The 16126-nt window shown below is 34.9% G+C and overlaps 1 protein-coding gene across 1 annotated transcript in view; it reads right to left on the reverse strand.

Moving 5' to 3' along the window:
- Positions 1–15758, reverse strand: part of LOC135141293 (atrial natriuretic peptide-converting enzyme) — a 59442-nt gene extending 43684 nt beyond the window's left edge. The window contains exon 1 of the mRNA XM_064072272.1: positions 15554–15758. The gene's annotated coding sequence lies outside the window, so the exon portion shown is untranslated. The remainder of the gene's footprint in view (positions 1–15553) is intronic.
- Positions 15759–16126: the final 368 nt, after the last annotated feature.

Consider the following 16126-nt stretch of genomic DNA (forward strand, 5'->3'; position numbering starts at 1 on the left):
TTCGTATAAAATTCGTTATCGAACTAGTTTGCGTTTCATTGTCAAAGTATTAAAAGACTAAAATAGATAATTTATTGGTACAGTTGCAGCAAATTGTGTTCGGAACAGTAAATTGATTTTGTTATTGTAAGTTGAAAAATTACGGGTCCCAGTAAAGACCTATGACATAAATTACGCTTTTAAAATGTTCGGCTCACTCCTCGTTTAAACTGCACTTAAATAAATTTCAAGCAGTTTAAGAAAGTTGAGGGGAAATGCTTTTATTCAAAGATTTCGTAAACAGTTCTCGACGAAATTCATTTAATTAGAAATGATTCTGTTTGTAAACATATTATTTAGAGTGATTGTTACCGCTAAATTGTTTTGGGTAAGAATTCAGACAAATATTGGAATTTACTTACAGCACCTCAACGCGCCAACCTTGGTTTTAATTTGTCGACTCCATTTCAAATCGATAAAGTTTACGCCGCTGATACTGATTCGTTTCCACTGCTTCAAACGAGTTAATGACATCGGAATCGAAAATTTCCAGATAAATTTTCAACTTTCAATATTTATTATTCTCCACTTTTTTCCTTATCAACAATTAGTACAAAAAACTAATTAACCGCCATCGATTTCCTTAATTACAACGAGCAACGCTAATCAGGATAATTAAACCCTTCGATGAATACTAATTGACTAATTAATCAACTAATTATCACATCGAAGGGTAAAATTAGATGTGTTTTGAATTTTTTTGTGCGTGCATAGAAGTGCAACAAAATGCAAAGGGCATTTAGAATTTGACTTTGGAGGTTTAACTCTAATTTTAAAAGATTCTTATTCTTTTCCCGTCCTCTTGTGAATTATATCAGTTAATTATCAAAATTATCTTAAATTAAAACCCCAATTAAATTCATTATCTACTCGTTAATATGATTAATTCTATGTACAACAAGGCAACGTTGTAATTAAAATTGATAAACTGTTTGCAATTTCGGTGTGGTTTTCACTGGACCGTAACTTAATTTTAGATCATTCCTGTTTGATAGGACGTTCGAAAATATTTTGTTCTACCCTAGGCTCTTTTATCATTTTCATAGGTGTGAAATTAAGAATTGGAAATAATTTCCAATTGAATGTAAAGTATAAAACAAAAAGGAGAAATGTAATCTCTGTCTCAAATTTATTACATCGAACACCAAGTCTCGAAAATCCATCGAAAAGGGCTTTCCACATAAAGAGCAATTTTTAAACTGAAGATCGGCCCTTTTGATAAACTCAAGACTTGCAGGATATCACGTGGAGAGATTTTCGCGAGGTAAGCAAAAATTTTTCCACTACTGATCCAACTAGCTCTCTTTGACCTCCGAAAGACGATCATGTTATGATTTCCTTCGGTAAATTACCAAAGATCACTGGGTCGATAAAACGAAAACATAATCTGTAATCTTTCAGGCTAAAGATAAAGATAAGCTTGATGGTTAACACAACTCTATCAAAAGGGTCAGTTTTCCCATCTAGGGTGACATTCAAGAGTATCCTCCCATTAGAATGCGATGCATAAATCATAGAATGGGCCACCAACCAGTCCCAAGACAAAACTGGCATTTTCAAGTAGATAAGTATATCTCACGGCTGTAATCTTTCAGTCTTGAATCGATCCGGTAGTGTATCTTGCCTAAAGTCCCAATCGGCTGACAGTCGTAAATCAATGAAGCATAGCAACGGTTTATCAGTATCTACTGCCATCCCCAAATGGGTGAAAGTGGACGCCGGATCCTCACCCTCTAAGAAACTATACCTTGTACAAGGGAAGCAGTTCGGGTAGTGAGTGTAAAGATTCTGGGATCCTAGGTACTGCCTAGACCTTATCTTTCAAGGACAGACATTACTCAATCCTTAAAGAATATGTGACAGTAGTCTTTACTCATTCAACCTGGACGAAAGACTTAAATGAGTTAAATGGACAACACCTGCCTCCTACTTGGTATTGATCTTCGATACATTAGTGTCGAACAAGGATGCCGCGGAACTGGGCTCTCGGGGTGGGTGACAGAGCGAGCCTTCCGGTGGTGGCTACACCAGGAAGAATGCTGAGTTGAACTCGAGGGAGCATGGGAATGGTTAATTGGGGGAACACGCTGTGGGGCCGTGTCATTAGCGCGGCATAACTACACTGCGGATAAGGGATAACATCCTCGAATTCCGGGGAAGGGGTTTCACCTGGCTGAGCTCACTGGCCCGAGGCCGGCCGTCTCTTCCTAGCTTCCACAAAGCCCATCTGTAAAATCTAGGGACCGCGTCCGGTGAAAAGGTCCTAAGGCAACATGGGAACGATGATCCCTTTGAAATCGACTTCAGATTGGTGCGCTATACGTTAGCGGCAGAAGTCCTGCCATAATAAGACGAAGTTGTCCGGTGTTCATTTACGAGTTCTGCTATACAGACAAATCGTGGCTACCTCAAGGTGAGTCTTCAGATTTGGATTCGTGAAAAACTACTTTACGGTTGTTTCAATAGCAACGTGGGATATTTTCAGAATTGACACATTAAAAAATGTGGTGATTTTTCTGGAAGAAAAATCTCCAATACTTATGTTTATTTAAAGATAAGTAAATTCATCTCGATCACTCGCTTGTGGTAGATCATGTGTGAACGATTCTATTGTGTAAGTTGAGTGAAAGAAGCAATGACCATGGCTCTCTTTAAAATGAAAGATAAAACGGATGAGTGCAGGAATTATAGAACGATAAGCCTATTAAATGTGCTAAAAAAAGACTTCAGTGAAATCCGTGGTAGAACTCTACTTAATGCATTCTGTAAAAATGAAACTCCTTTCTTTCAGACAGCACAGGACGAAACTTTTCAGATTAGCATATTTACACGATCTTGTAAACATTTCGAGAATAAAACGCACATTTACAGTTGCGAAGAAAAACGTTCGGATAAAGCATCAGACTGGATTTGTTGCGGCGATTGTCCGAGTGTGCAGTTATGCAATTTACAGAAGAAAACGGACGGAGCATAAAATCTAAATAGGGCCACAACGTTTGTAGTGAAATCACGAACCGAGTTGCGCGATCCTGGAATTCCGGAATATACCGACATTAAGATAATAAAGGTCCGGTTGCAGAAATGATTTAAGTAGAACGTCGAACTGCTTGCGGCTAAGAGGTATTGAGTTATAATATATTCGGTTTTGTCGAGCCAACAAAAATATTAGGGTTGTTCCGTACACGTGTCTTGAATTTAATCAGAGCAGGATCCGGATCAATCAGCGCAAGGAAATTCTTTATTTATTTTATGTTTAATTAAACGATGCAGGCGGCCACTCACTAACCAATATCTAAAAAATTAATTCTGTGGAGCGATCTTAAAGGGAAAACAGGAAGCAACTGATAATATTGCGAACACAAACCGCTAGCGGTTGATCTACAAACGTTTCTGTTGTTATTTGAGTGAATTCATTAAAAATTTACTTCGTTAAACATAAAAGGCCCTGTTAAGCCAATCCTGCAATATACTGTTCTGATGCTACGATCTTGGTTTAATGAACTAAACCTACATCTTTAAAAAAGTTGTCAAAAGTTGTTTCAACAGAACTTCCTTCGCTCCTAAAGTACAGTGAAACATATCGTGAATTCTTGAGTGTTTATTTATCTTAATACATCGAAAGAATGTCACGTAGAAATTAGTTTAATTAACAATATCAAATATAACGAACTTTTAGAATTTCAATATCCACTATTGTTCGTGTCCACAACACATTTTCAAAGCTATAAATTTTCACGATATAATTAAATAATTTTTAAACACAATTAATATTATTTATAATATTTGTTTAAACAACCCTGAAAATGTGTAATTTCCCGGCCAAAATATGAAAAATAATTTTTGAAATCTCATCGTGACGTGCGATGACGTCACTCTCACGTGAGCTACCTGAGCAAAGGTCACATTTTTCGGCCCCTTGTGTTCAATTTAGATTTCGGCCTGATGCCAGCAACATCGGAGCTCCGGTTTGGCTTAAAAGTAAGGCTCTGTGTGTGCTGTGAACACGAAAGAAAATGGATATTTTTCCGAAAAGGACCGAAAACGGGGTAAGTACGACTTCAGTTTTTATTTATCGGGTTCCGTGATTCGTTTACTCGATAATGTTTAAATTTTGGGGACATTTTCGAAACGATTGCTATAAATTTTCACAATATAATTAAATAATTTTTAAACATAATTAATATTATTTACCATGTTTAAATATGATAAGCTCATAATCCACAAAATACTGTGTCCATTTGAGGGGACTGTACCTATGATAACTTTATACCATCTCCAAGACTTTAAAGCAGAAAGTTAGATTACAATCAACGTTATGTAAATAAAAATCTTACTCAGCAGCCGAAATTTTCACGACGACTTTATTAACGTGACAACAACATCACTGACTAATGACATTTTCGGCAGGCACTCGGACCTATTACAAGAAAGATAATGAAATGTCTAGAAAAGGTCGTTAGTCACTAAGGACTATTTATTTTCAGGGCCTGCTCTATTCACTCTTTATCGAGTGTCCGTATGAACTATTTTATATGATTGCTAATATTGCTTGATAGGTATTTTCTACTTAGATATCATTAACAAGTTTGACTATTAATAATAATAATAACGTCTTTATTTTGAAGAAGTGGCGATGTTCAACTATATATGTTAATCTTCCATATAAACATATACACACCAAAATATAATTTGAATTCAACAGAAAAAACGAGGGTGTTCATGGGGGTTTTGCCACATTCGACTTTTAATTTGTTTTTTCTAAATTTTCATATTACTACATACATGATGACACGGTTACAATTATTGCATATATTTCGAAATCACCTTGTATATAAGTTAGAGAAAGACATTCAAATAGGTCTACAAGAATCAGAAACTAATAAATTTTGAAATACAAAAAATTTAATATACGGTTGCTTTTTTGACTAAATGCCCTGATGTTTTTTTTTTTGTTAGGTCTCAACTGAAAAATGCTCACACGTTAAAATATTGTATAAATCAGAGAAAATAGCCAGAATGTATAATCGCAAACAAACTGAGACGTGGACTTTGCGAAATGATATGAAAATATATAATATCTCTGGAGATTTTAATGCAAGGATAAGAAAAACGGAAACAAAATATTACATTTTCTCAATACTGAGTAAAAGTTGGATCGTTTCTAAAAATAGAGTTGCTGAGTTTAAAAAAAAGTATGAATAGGGCAAAACGCCAAAATAACAAGTTTCCAAGTTCAAAAATTCCAACACAAAGAAACAAGTGAAGAATTGTTGTATTTTCTAAAATTATAGAAAACACGTAAAAGAAAACTTGTAAAAGAAAATGAAACATATTGATTAAAATTACAGTAAAAGCTCTAATAACCGACAAACGAGATGATTAGGATGAAGTGAGACAAAGACGTACTAAACTAAACTAAAGAGAAAAATTCTGCTAAAAAGTGCAGGCATTCCAAAAATATATATATATATAGAAAAAAAAGTATATACATCACCCATTTGTGTCAAAGTGCACTTGACCAAATTGAATTCATTTTTATATTAAAAACAGCAATTTGCGCAAAAATTCAAAAAGTTATTTTTCTGAAAAGAAAAAAGGTATAAATAGACACAAATTTAAAGAATAAAGCAAAAAGGAGAAGATAAAGGCATTACTGAAAACTGTCCAAATTACGAAGTGTTCCCAAATTTGCGTCCCATTTATAGAATGACTTATAATGTTTTTGCATTTGTCCAACACCCTCTAGTAAGTCCTTATAAAAAATTTTAGACAAATTAAAATATTTTGGTATTCGTGCTGAATTATTTCAAAAACGGTGTTTTTGGTGGCACTTTTCCACTCATTCGGAGCATTTTTCTTCAGACAATGACGTTCCACAAAGCTCAGTTTTAGGCCCCTTGTTATTTTATTAATGTTGTAGATTTTTTCCCCAAATTTGTGAATAGTAGTATATTTTTAATGTAAAATGCTTTTTCTATCTCAACCTGTTTCCATTGTTAATAACAATATAAATTTTGAATTTTTATATAGTTGTTTGATTGCATCACCTTTGCCGCCCATTTTTCGAGACCCGAAATCGATCGCGCGGTGGCCGTTCGCAACCCCGTGGATAGCGGTGTAGTTAGGTGTTTTGCCTGTTTGGAATTATTAGAACGGATTTAGGGAAGTTTTGTCTAGCGATCGAGATTCCGACAGAATCATTACTCACCTGATGTGTCAGAGAAAGTTGGCAGTGTTAGGCCCACAATTAATGTCTCTGCCGAACGGCATACAAGGGGCGAAATGATCGGTTTGTTTTGATTTCATTATGCTAGAGCAGTCCCAGGCACCACCGGAGATTGGCCGGACCAAACCGCTGCCGCTGCCCGGAATGTCTGAGCTAGCGCTAATGGATATTTTACCCGGCGAAAGCACTAAATATTATTTCGCATTCATGACAACATTTAACTGAAATACGTGGCTTATTAAAACCGTAACAACTTCTGGAATTTTTAAATGTTGCGTCGCGTCTTCTCAAGTCATGGGGGGGAGACGACTCCGGAATACAGCGCGCCCACAAGAACCAACCTTAATTTCAGTTTTTCGCAAAACTGAAATTAAGCTGGATATCTAGTTTAATTTTTAGATCTTTCAAAAACTTTTAATACCGCATACAATAATAGGAACAACTTATTTAAGTTTACCGCGAAATTAATTAAACGTACACAATACCGCCTGACCTTCAACTGACTTCACGCACGCGCTATCCGCATGACCCTGAACTAAGATCACGTGAGGCCAACACGGTTTAGTCAGCTCGGAGAGCAGGTGTACGAGTTTAAAGAAAAAGGTTTTTCTTGTTTTTTTTTCTTACGTTTAATTAGATTGTCAACATCGTCACATTTTTATACTCAAATTTTATTAATAGAATGTTATTCAAGCATTTGACAAAGTTGATATTGCCACGCTTTATTAAAACTGTCATCATTCAAATTAATTTTGTCAAAGCTTTTATCTGATCAAAATCAACACGAAAATTGTGATGTTGAACAGTCATTTTTAATTTTTAAAGCATTTTAACATCTAGGAGAACTCGCATAACTCAGAAAAACCTAGAAAAAGTAGTAATTGTTATTAAGAATTCCCGAAGTTGTATGAGCATCACTTCCGTCATGCCGAAGTCTGGTTATAGTAAATCACCTGTCATAGTGATGATAACTAAATAAATATTATTACTTGCACTGAAACCAATTTCTTTCAAACCTGTTTATTAATTTCCAATTGTATCACGATTTCGTTTCTATGTGTCCCAATTCGTGCCAATTTCAGAAAAAAAAAAGTGTGAAGTAATTTCGCATATTTTTAAAAAAGTACACGTTGCTGTCTTGCTGTACAAAGAAGGATTGTTTTTATTGGTGCGAAAAAGCGTTCCTCTGCAATGCAGGCCCTCGATCCCCTTGGCCCGCCCCTGAATACACTTTCGACATCACACTCGGTAAACAACTCGGACGTTATGGTATATACAGTCGCTAAAAGGAAATACACTCAACGTAATTTTATACCTACTTGAAAAGGTTTGCGTCGTGCTTTGTGGCCGTTATTTCGTACTTTTCCCGTTTGTTGAAAATTTCAGATGCTTTGAAAGTTTTTTTCAACCGGACGAACCGATGTCCGAGCCGGCTGACCATTTCACTTAACTATTTCAACTAATCAATTGATGTTCGTTAGTGTTTAAGCACTCTACAAGTTTCAACCGACACTTTGCTCACGCACCGAAGTCTTACACCGAGCACACACATCGCTTCCAAAACGAGTTTAACAACAAAGGAGAACATAAATAAACACGGATTCTGGAGTTAACACGCAACTACAAAAAGTTACTCTCACAAAAGAAATTTAATACAAATTAATACATCTTCACAAAATACTGTAAGCTTTGTGTGGTTCGCCAATAATACGCTTAGATCTTTTCCGTTTCAGCAGGACGACCTGGGATCTCTTAAGAAAAATCGACAAAAAACCTTTTAAAATCTTTAACTTTACGCCGTACGGTGACATGTCTGCGACATGATAATCCAACAGGGAAAGGTGAAGAGTTTCGTAAAAAAGCATTGATAATAGTGTCGTAAAACATAATACTTTACGTGTGACAGTTAGTGCTTGTGTCGTCACTGAAAATAAATACAATAACCCTATGCAATTGTCACACAAATTAACTATTTTCTGTCTTTAAATGTACATTTGCTTGTTACATTTCTATTTTTTTAACATTATAATATCACTAAGTTGTTCAGATTATAGGTTCGCCTCAGTACTCCCCGCACTAAAGTTAATTATAACAATAAATAATATTTAAATCACAGCGAGGAACGCTCCAACTCAACAATAACTCTAAGAATAACTCAAAAAATACAATACACTAACGAAAAATCGAGTTGTCATACCTCCCTGATTGGGGACCCTAACGTCTGGTCTTTCCTTGAAAGGGAATTAATCTGAATGTGTTGTTAGCGCTTAGTGACGAATCCATCAAATCATAATTATGTCGAATCAAATGTGACTCCATCTCTCAAGAAAAGACAGCTCAAAGAAGAATCGATAAAGTTTTATGTCTTAGTTTTAAAAGCAAGCAAATCTGGGTTACTCTTCAAATCAATTGGTTTAAGGTTAACTTCTGTCGTCCCTGAAATACACTCCAACAAATCCAGTTTCTTCGAAATGATAAATTTCCAATCCAGTGATCTTCATTTTTATCGCCCCCTGAATTTTTATCACACGTTTAGTAAATATCATGTAAAGCTTGGATTTTTTGTTGGAAAAGTTAGAGACCTAAGATAAAAAAACACAAGTCGGATTCATAACCCACAAGTACAGGAATATTGCATAATTGTAATCGTATAATTTTGTGTATCGCTTTTCCATCTACAAGATATTATATAAATATATACATAAAATTTGACACCAGTCGGTCCAGTAGCTTCGGAGTTTATGTATAAAATGGACACGGGCAGAAGACAGACGACAGACAGACAGACAAACAGACAAAAACGGGAGACCTATTTTTTCGTACTTTAAGGTCCATGAAACGTAGAGAAAACAATAATTCCTTAGGTTGCCCTCAGGGAGTAAAAATTGTCGTTGTTACTGAAATTCAATTATGTATTTTTATTTTCTAAGAGTATACTAAAGGAGAAAAGGTAGGTTTCCCGTTTTCATGTCCCTGGCGTCTGTTTTCTGTTAGCGGTTCTACTAGATCGATAATTTCAGAAACTACTGGACTGATTGTTATAATAATAATAATAATAATAATAATAATAATAATAATAATAATGTATATTCGTGCCCAAACTGTACAGTTTTACATTCGTCAGAAAACAACAAACTAACACAACTTATATAAACATAAACACAAAAAAACATATACAAAAATTATTACAATCAATGTCGATTTAAATACTCGTCATAATCATAGTAAACATCGTTTATCAAGAGTTGTTTAACTACCTTCTTAAATTTGACAAGATTGAGATTTTTTATATCAGCCGGCAAACAGTTATAAAATTTTATACCAAAGTATCTGTGAGCTGTCTGCGTTCTCGTTAGGCGAATACTCTTCAAACACAGTTTATCCCTAGTCCTAGTATTATATGCATGGAAATCCCCAAATTTGTCAAAGATATGGATATTTTGTTTTATATAGAGTAAACATTCATAAATAAATAGTGCCGGAAATGTCAAAATATTTAATTCCCTAAAAGCAGGGCGGCAATCAGCTCGATATGGTAGACCGGCAACTATCCGAATTGCTCTCCTTTGAATGGAGAATAGATAATGCCTGCAAGATGCGTGACCCCATATTAAGATTCCATATCGCAGGAAGCATTGAATGAGGGAACTAAAAGCGATTTTTAGAACTTCTTGTGATACTTGATTCGCAAGGCTTCTAAGCATAAATGTATTTTTGCTAAGTTGTTTCGCTAATATGACACCATGTTCTTTCCAAAGCAATTTGTCATCAATCGTGATTCCCAAGAATCTCGTAGTTGTTTGAATATTTGGTAAGAGTGTTAGATTAGCTAGATTTGGTGACTTTTTTAGGGAAAACAACATGTTGACACTTTTCCCCTCATTCAGTGCAAGCCCGTTACTACAAAGCCAGTCAGAAGCCTTTGATATCGCTCTCTGATTTCTGGTCAGGATTTCATAGCAGTTTTTGTCGGTAGTACTGATTGTTGTATCATCTGCAAATAGAATTACATTATTTTCGTTTAGTTCTATGGGAAAGTCATTAAAGAATATTAGAAATAACAAAGGTCCCAGTACCGACCCCTGGGGAACCCCACGGCTGACAGGAAGATCAGACGATGTTGTTCCTTTAAGGCTAACTCTCTGAAAGCGTTCAGTTAAGAAAGAACTGATAATTCTGCAACTATCTGGATGGATGTTATATACGTATAATTTACGAATAAGAGTCTCATGTGATACAAGATCAAAAGCTTTCGTTAAGTCCAGGTATGTTGCAATGCAGTAATTACCACTTTCAAAAACTTCCGAAATTTGATCTATAAAACTTAGTAATGCGTCAGATGTTGAGCACCCTTTACGGAATCCAAATTGGTTTTTAACTAAGATTTTGTTGTCTTCAAAAAATTTCGTTAATTGTATACATAACACTTTCTCTAAAATTTTCGAAAAGACAGGTAATAGGGATATAGGTCTATAGTTACTCTTGTCATTTATTTCACCTTTTTTGAACACTGGTATGACAATCCCTGTTTTCAAACATTTAGGAAAAGTTTTGTTTTGTATGCATAGATTTATTAATTTGGTGAGTGGCGTAATGATGACATCTTTCACATTTTTTATTAATTCCATGCTGAAGCCATATATGTCTCTAGATTTACTCGACTTTAAATTTGTAATAACATCTCGCACACAGCTCTCAGAAACTTCAGTAAAACGAAAATACTTGGTAACATTATTACAAACATTATTATTATTACACATCAATCCTATAGGATCATATTTGGGGTCAGGTACATTTTCTAGTATATCATTGGCGATATTATTAAAATAATTGTTAAAAACATCAGGTGAGATATCGCTGTCTAAATTTTTATAATTATTTTTATTTCGTTTACTGTTTATTACGTCCCACATAGCCTTAGACTTATTTACTGCAGTACCTATATATTTATTATTCGCCTCACGTTTTGCTTTCTCTATGCTTTTGCGATACATATTTCTATACAATGTTTTATATTCTTTAATTAAATTATTTTTTGTACATATGTACAAATCGTCCAGAAATAACAAATTACTTCGCATGATTTGTAACTCATAGTTAAACCACTTAACCTTAGCTCGGTTATCACAATTATTATTACCTTTGAGTATGTTTTTTTTGGAAAACATATTATATATTCAGCATAGATTACATCAATAAATTTTTTAAATTTGCTATTAATATTTATATTATCTAGAGTTATAAAGGTCCAGTCTAACTTCTTTAGGTTATTAAAAAACATAGTTTTACCCAAGCCTGTAAAAGGGCGAAACGATTTAGAAACTTTTTTACTTTTGTTTAATAAGTTTGTCTCAGTTATAATTTGTAGACTAAGAGCACTATGGTCAGATATACCTGTATTAAGATTAGTAACCCTAACTAGTGACATATCTAGATTTGTGAAAATGTTATCTAAGCCATTTCCTAATCTAGTAGGAAAATTAACATGTGGCCTTAAGCCGTGACTAAGCAGCAAGTTAGTTAAGTTACGAGTATCTTCATTTGGTACAGTAAATGATGAGTTAAAGTCACCACCAATAAGTAAACTTTTCCTATTGTCATATAATAAATCCAACACTTGATTCAAAATTATCAGGAAATCAGAGTGCTTACCAGAGGGACTTCTATATATGGAAAGAACAGTCAAATTTAATGCAGGGATAAACACTGCCGACATTTCACATACTTTTTCCTGCGACAAGTTGGTGACTTCAGGGATGTTATTGCAAATAAGGGAGTTGTGAGTGAGAATCAGCGATCCTCCATATCCATAGGTCCTAGCAAAGTATGAAGACAGATTGTATTGGCTTATAATAAGAGATTCACACTCTTGTTTTAACAGCCAGTGTTCACTAATACACAGCACTGAAAAAAATATTTTATTCTTCAGGAGAAGGGATTCAAGCAGATCCATTTTATTCCTAATTGATTGGATATTGAAGAACAAAATTTCAGTCAACTTCAATATGGGTACTTCTCGGCTATCTTGTAATTCTTGGGTTACTTGTTTACTACCAGTTAGGGACGAACATGAAGAGAACGTAAGATCAGGTTTAATGTTAGAATTGGTTGAGTACTTTTTCAACTGATTTGGATCACAGTCCTCCTGATGACGATGAGGTTCTGGTGTCAAATTTTGGTTTACTCTCGTGAAAAAACCTGTAGCGTTGGACTTCGACGTTTGAAGGCCAAAATTCTGGACTGTACAGTTGTTTCACGATAATATCATCATAGTCCGTGTTGATACGAAAGGATTTATACACACCTTTAGAGTCCAATTTAAAGATCTGAAACTTTTGGTCGGGAAGCTTTTTATTGAGATATGACGCCACTTTCGCCTCGGTGGTGTCCTTATTACACCTGAATAAATGTAACCATAACTGTGGTTTGGGTCCGCCGAAATCTGAGTCCGTAACTTCATTATTTGCACATCCTGTCACTATTTTTCTTGATTTAGCGGAATTTTTCTTGCTATTCTTTACACCGTTGTTTTCTAAGGTGTTTTTGTGGGGCAGGGTATCATCATTGTAGATAACCGTCTCGGTGGAGACATTAGAATTGTCCAAGGACGAATATTCATCATCACATCGTCTTTTGTTAAATTTAATGTTGATTTCCTTCGTTAGCTGATTATTTGCTGTTCTTAATTCGTTCACCTGTTCTTCTAGGGCAGCGATTTTATCGAGAAGATTTTTCGTAGCATCTTCGACGATTTTTTTGATAAAGTGTTTTAAACTTTCGCAGTTTACGTCACACAAGACATCACTTTTAGCTTTAGCACCACCTCGTGTCATGTTGAAGCTTAAATTTTGGTTAAGATTACTTATTTTCAGAGCGAGGAGTCAGGAGACAGCGACACAGGTTCACACGTTCACACGTTATAATATTATAGACGTATTTTAGGAATATCGTGAAATGCTAACCAAAATTTTAGAATTTTGCAGTTTTTACAATTTTTAAAAATGACACTTTTATACCTTGAATTTACGAATCCGTCTAATTTTTCATCTTAAACATTCAAATTCTTGAAAAAAAATTGGTCCAAGTTTATTTAGTCGAGTAGAAAAATGAACTAATGCATTACTTTTTTTACTCACCTTGTATAATTAATTAAAAAAATATTAATGCATTTGTAAACTAAAGCATAGAGTTATTATATTATTGCGTTGATCGGTGAATAAAATCGGCGTGGTTAAACTCAACAATTTACTTCTTAATAACTATAATTACGCGACTGATTATTATGCAGCGATTATGTACAAAATGATTCCGACGCAACTTGACTGTACTCTCGTGGACTAGAGTGACTGAATAATCATCGTTCCCGACGGTGGCCTCTATTTAAACATATATAGTTCCTGGAAATATTACGACGGTGCTCTTTTGCCTTATTCTTAACCCTGGTCCTGAAGATGCCACTTACGAAAGTGTGCGAAACGTTGAGCCCAAAAACTCAATTAACACGGTTCCAACCCGGAAAACGATCATTATATAGTTCCTGCCAAAATAAGGCTGATTTTGGCAAATGACCTACTCTCTAAAAAAATAAAATGTGGGTGGGCGAGGCTAGTATTTTCAAAGATAAGACTGATATTGCCAAATAACATACCTTCTAAGCTAATAAAGGGCGGGTGGGCGGGGTTAGTATTTGCCCATGACAAGACTGATTATGGCAAATCACCTACTCTCTAAGAAAACGAAGGGCGGGTGGGTGGGGCTGGCACTTGCCAGGACAAGACTGATTTTGCCAAAGGACATATCATCTATAGAACGCCGCTTCGAGGGTTTTCTCGGTTGCCGATCGCGACTTCCGCTTCCAGGCTTTTCGTCAGCGAACGCCGCCTCACCGTCTGATGAGTCATCACCGCCGTACATACCAGAATGAACACATCCATACTAGAAGAGCCATGGGCGTCGTACCGGGGCTGCGTATGGGTTTTTTTTCGTAACAATATTTTAAATAGGATTTATCTATTTGACGTCATCAAGCTTTTGGAACAGGGGTTAAAGAGATAAATTCTGATTAGCGATTTGTAAAATTTCAGAACATTCGGTTTTGCAGTTCTAAGTTAAATTACAAAATGTTATAGTTTTGATTTTTTTTCAAAAATCTAGATATCTAGGATAAAAAAGCAGCCGTATTCATAAATCACAAGTATAAAAGTATAGTAGTCCAAGAGCTATAAGCTTATATGACCATCATAAAATTATCCGTTTGTGTCGAAGTTAAGTTGTTTACAATAGAAAAGGCTGTTCTCGTTTCGTTCAGGGGCGGTTTTCACTAAATATCTAAATCTAAGCAAGAAATGTTTAGAAAACGATTTATTGCCAATCGGTAAGCTTCGTGCGCACCACACAAAGGGGGTATTTATTTGCGGTCAACTACTTTTATGATGGTCGTATAACCTTATAGCTCTTGGACTACTTTATATTATTTTACAAAATTTAATTGGCTTTTCTATGTAAAATTTTGAGATACGTACCAAATTGTTGGTGGGGGTAATTGAACAAATTTTGGTTTGCGTATTACATCTAGGTACACGATATTCCTAAAGTACATATAAAATTTGAGTCCAATAAATTTGAATATTATCTGTGTACTAAAATCACAAACCAACCATAAACAGGCAGAAAGAAAGAAACGGGGGACCTATTTTTTCCTTCCCTAAACTTACACTCAAAACCATCAGAATTGTATCACATTTTACAATTTACTGCAAAACCTAAGCATTGTAGACCGCTAATCCAAATTCGTCTGCTTATCCCGTCCAAAAACTTGATGACATCATTATCAAATTTTGCTGGATAAATTCTATCGTGTGCGGGCGGACAATATGAACATTATTTTTAAAGCAGATAACCAACGAGAAAAATGTATTCTCATTTTCTCAGTACATGCTACATTTCGACATAATTCGACTATTAGCACGTTCAAATAGCAAGCATTTGCGTTAAAAAAAAATGAAATTTGATTGATTTTGTCTCCTTAACGCAGATGAGAGCTTTCTTTCGTTGGGTAAGCACATTTGTTTTTTTTTTTTTTTCAAAAAACTGGGTCTAGAGTAAACACTCATAAATTTGAAGAACTTTGTTGGGAAAAATCTTAAGATGATGCTTCCAATCTTACGTTTTGGACCTAATTGAACTTATAAACACACTCTATTTTTATAACAATTACAATTAGCGAAATAATAGTAAAGTACACACAACTTGTAAAATGTGACCAATCAGAATTCACCAGTTACTTACATTTTTAATTGAACCTTCAAGATTTTCAGCTCGTAATACGTACATCACACAACAACAACAACAATGCATTCGTTGCACACTCTACTATTCGGACCGACGAGACACGATTAAAGCAAATTAAACATGAAAAATACAGTTTTAAGTCACGTTAAGCTGACTGCAATGTTTTACATTGCAACAATGTTAGCGACATTGAAAAACTGTTCGGTTGCATTATGGCCAGATAAACGTACCGCGCAAATACGTTATTTTTTTAGTACATTTCGCTCCAAAACAAGGTTGAATTCATTAGGTCATAATTGTTTCAAATTAAATCTAATTGTCAATTTCCTGCAGTTTAAACAGTTACGTGCTGCACTCAAGAAGAATTGCATTTATCAATAAGTTCTATAAACAGTAAATTTTAAATAATAAATCAGATAATGTGGTCTGAAACTTTCATAGAGTTAATAATAGAAGTTTCTAACCCTTGAGCAAAAAATATAGCGTCCATCCATGCAGCACGAATTTTCTATTCTTTAAAGCTTAGACCGCCAATAGGTAAACAAACACGACGATGTAGGTCGTATTTTT

Source organism: Zophobas morio, unplaced genomic scaffold (genome assembly GCF_036711695.1).
Source record: "Zophobas morio isolate AGI-343-1 ecotype UQ-CSIRO unplaced genomic scaffold, CSIRO_AGI_Zmor_V1 ptg000044l, whole genome shotgun sequence".
In the NCBI taxonomy this organism is placed as follows: Eukaryota; Metazoa; Arthropoda; class Insecta; order Coleoptera; family Tenebrionidae; genus Zophobas; species Zophobas morio.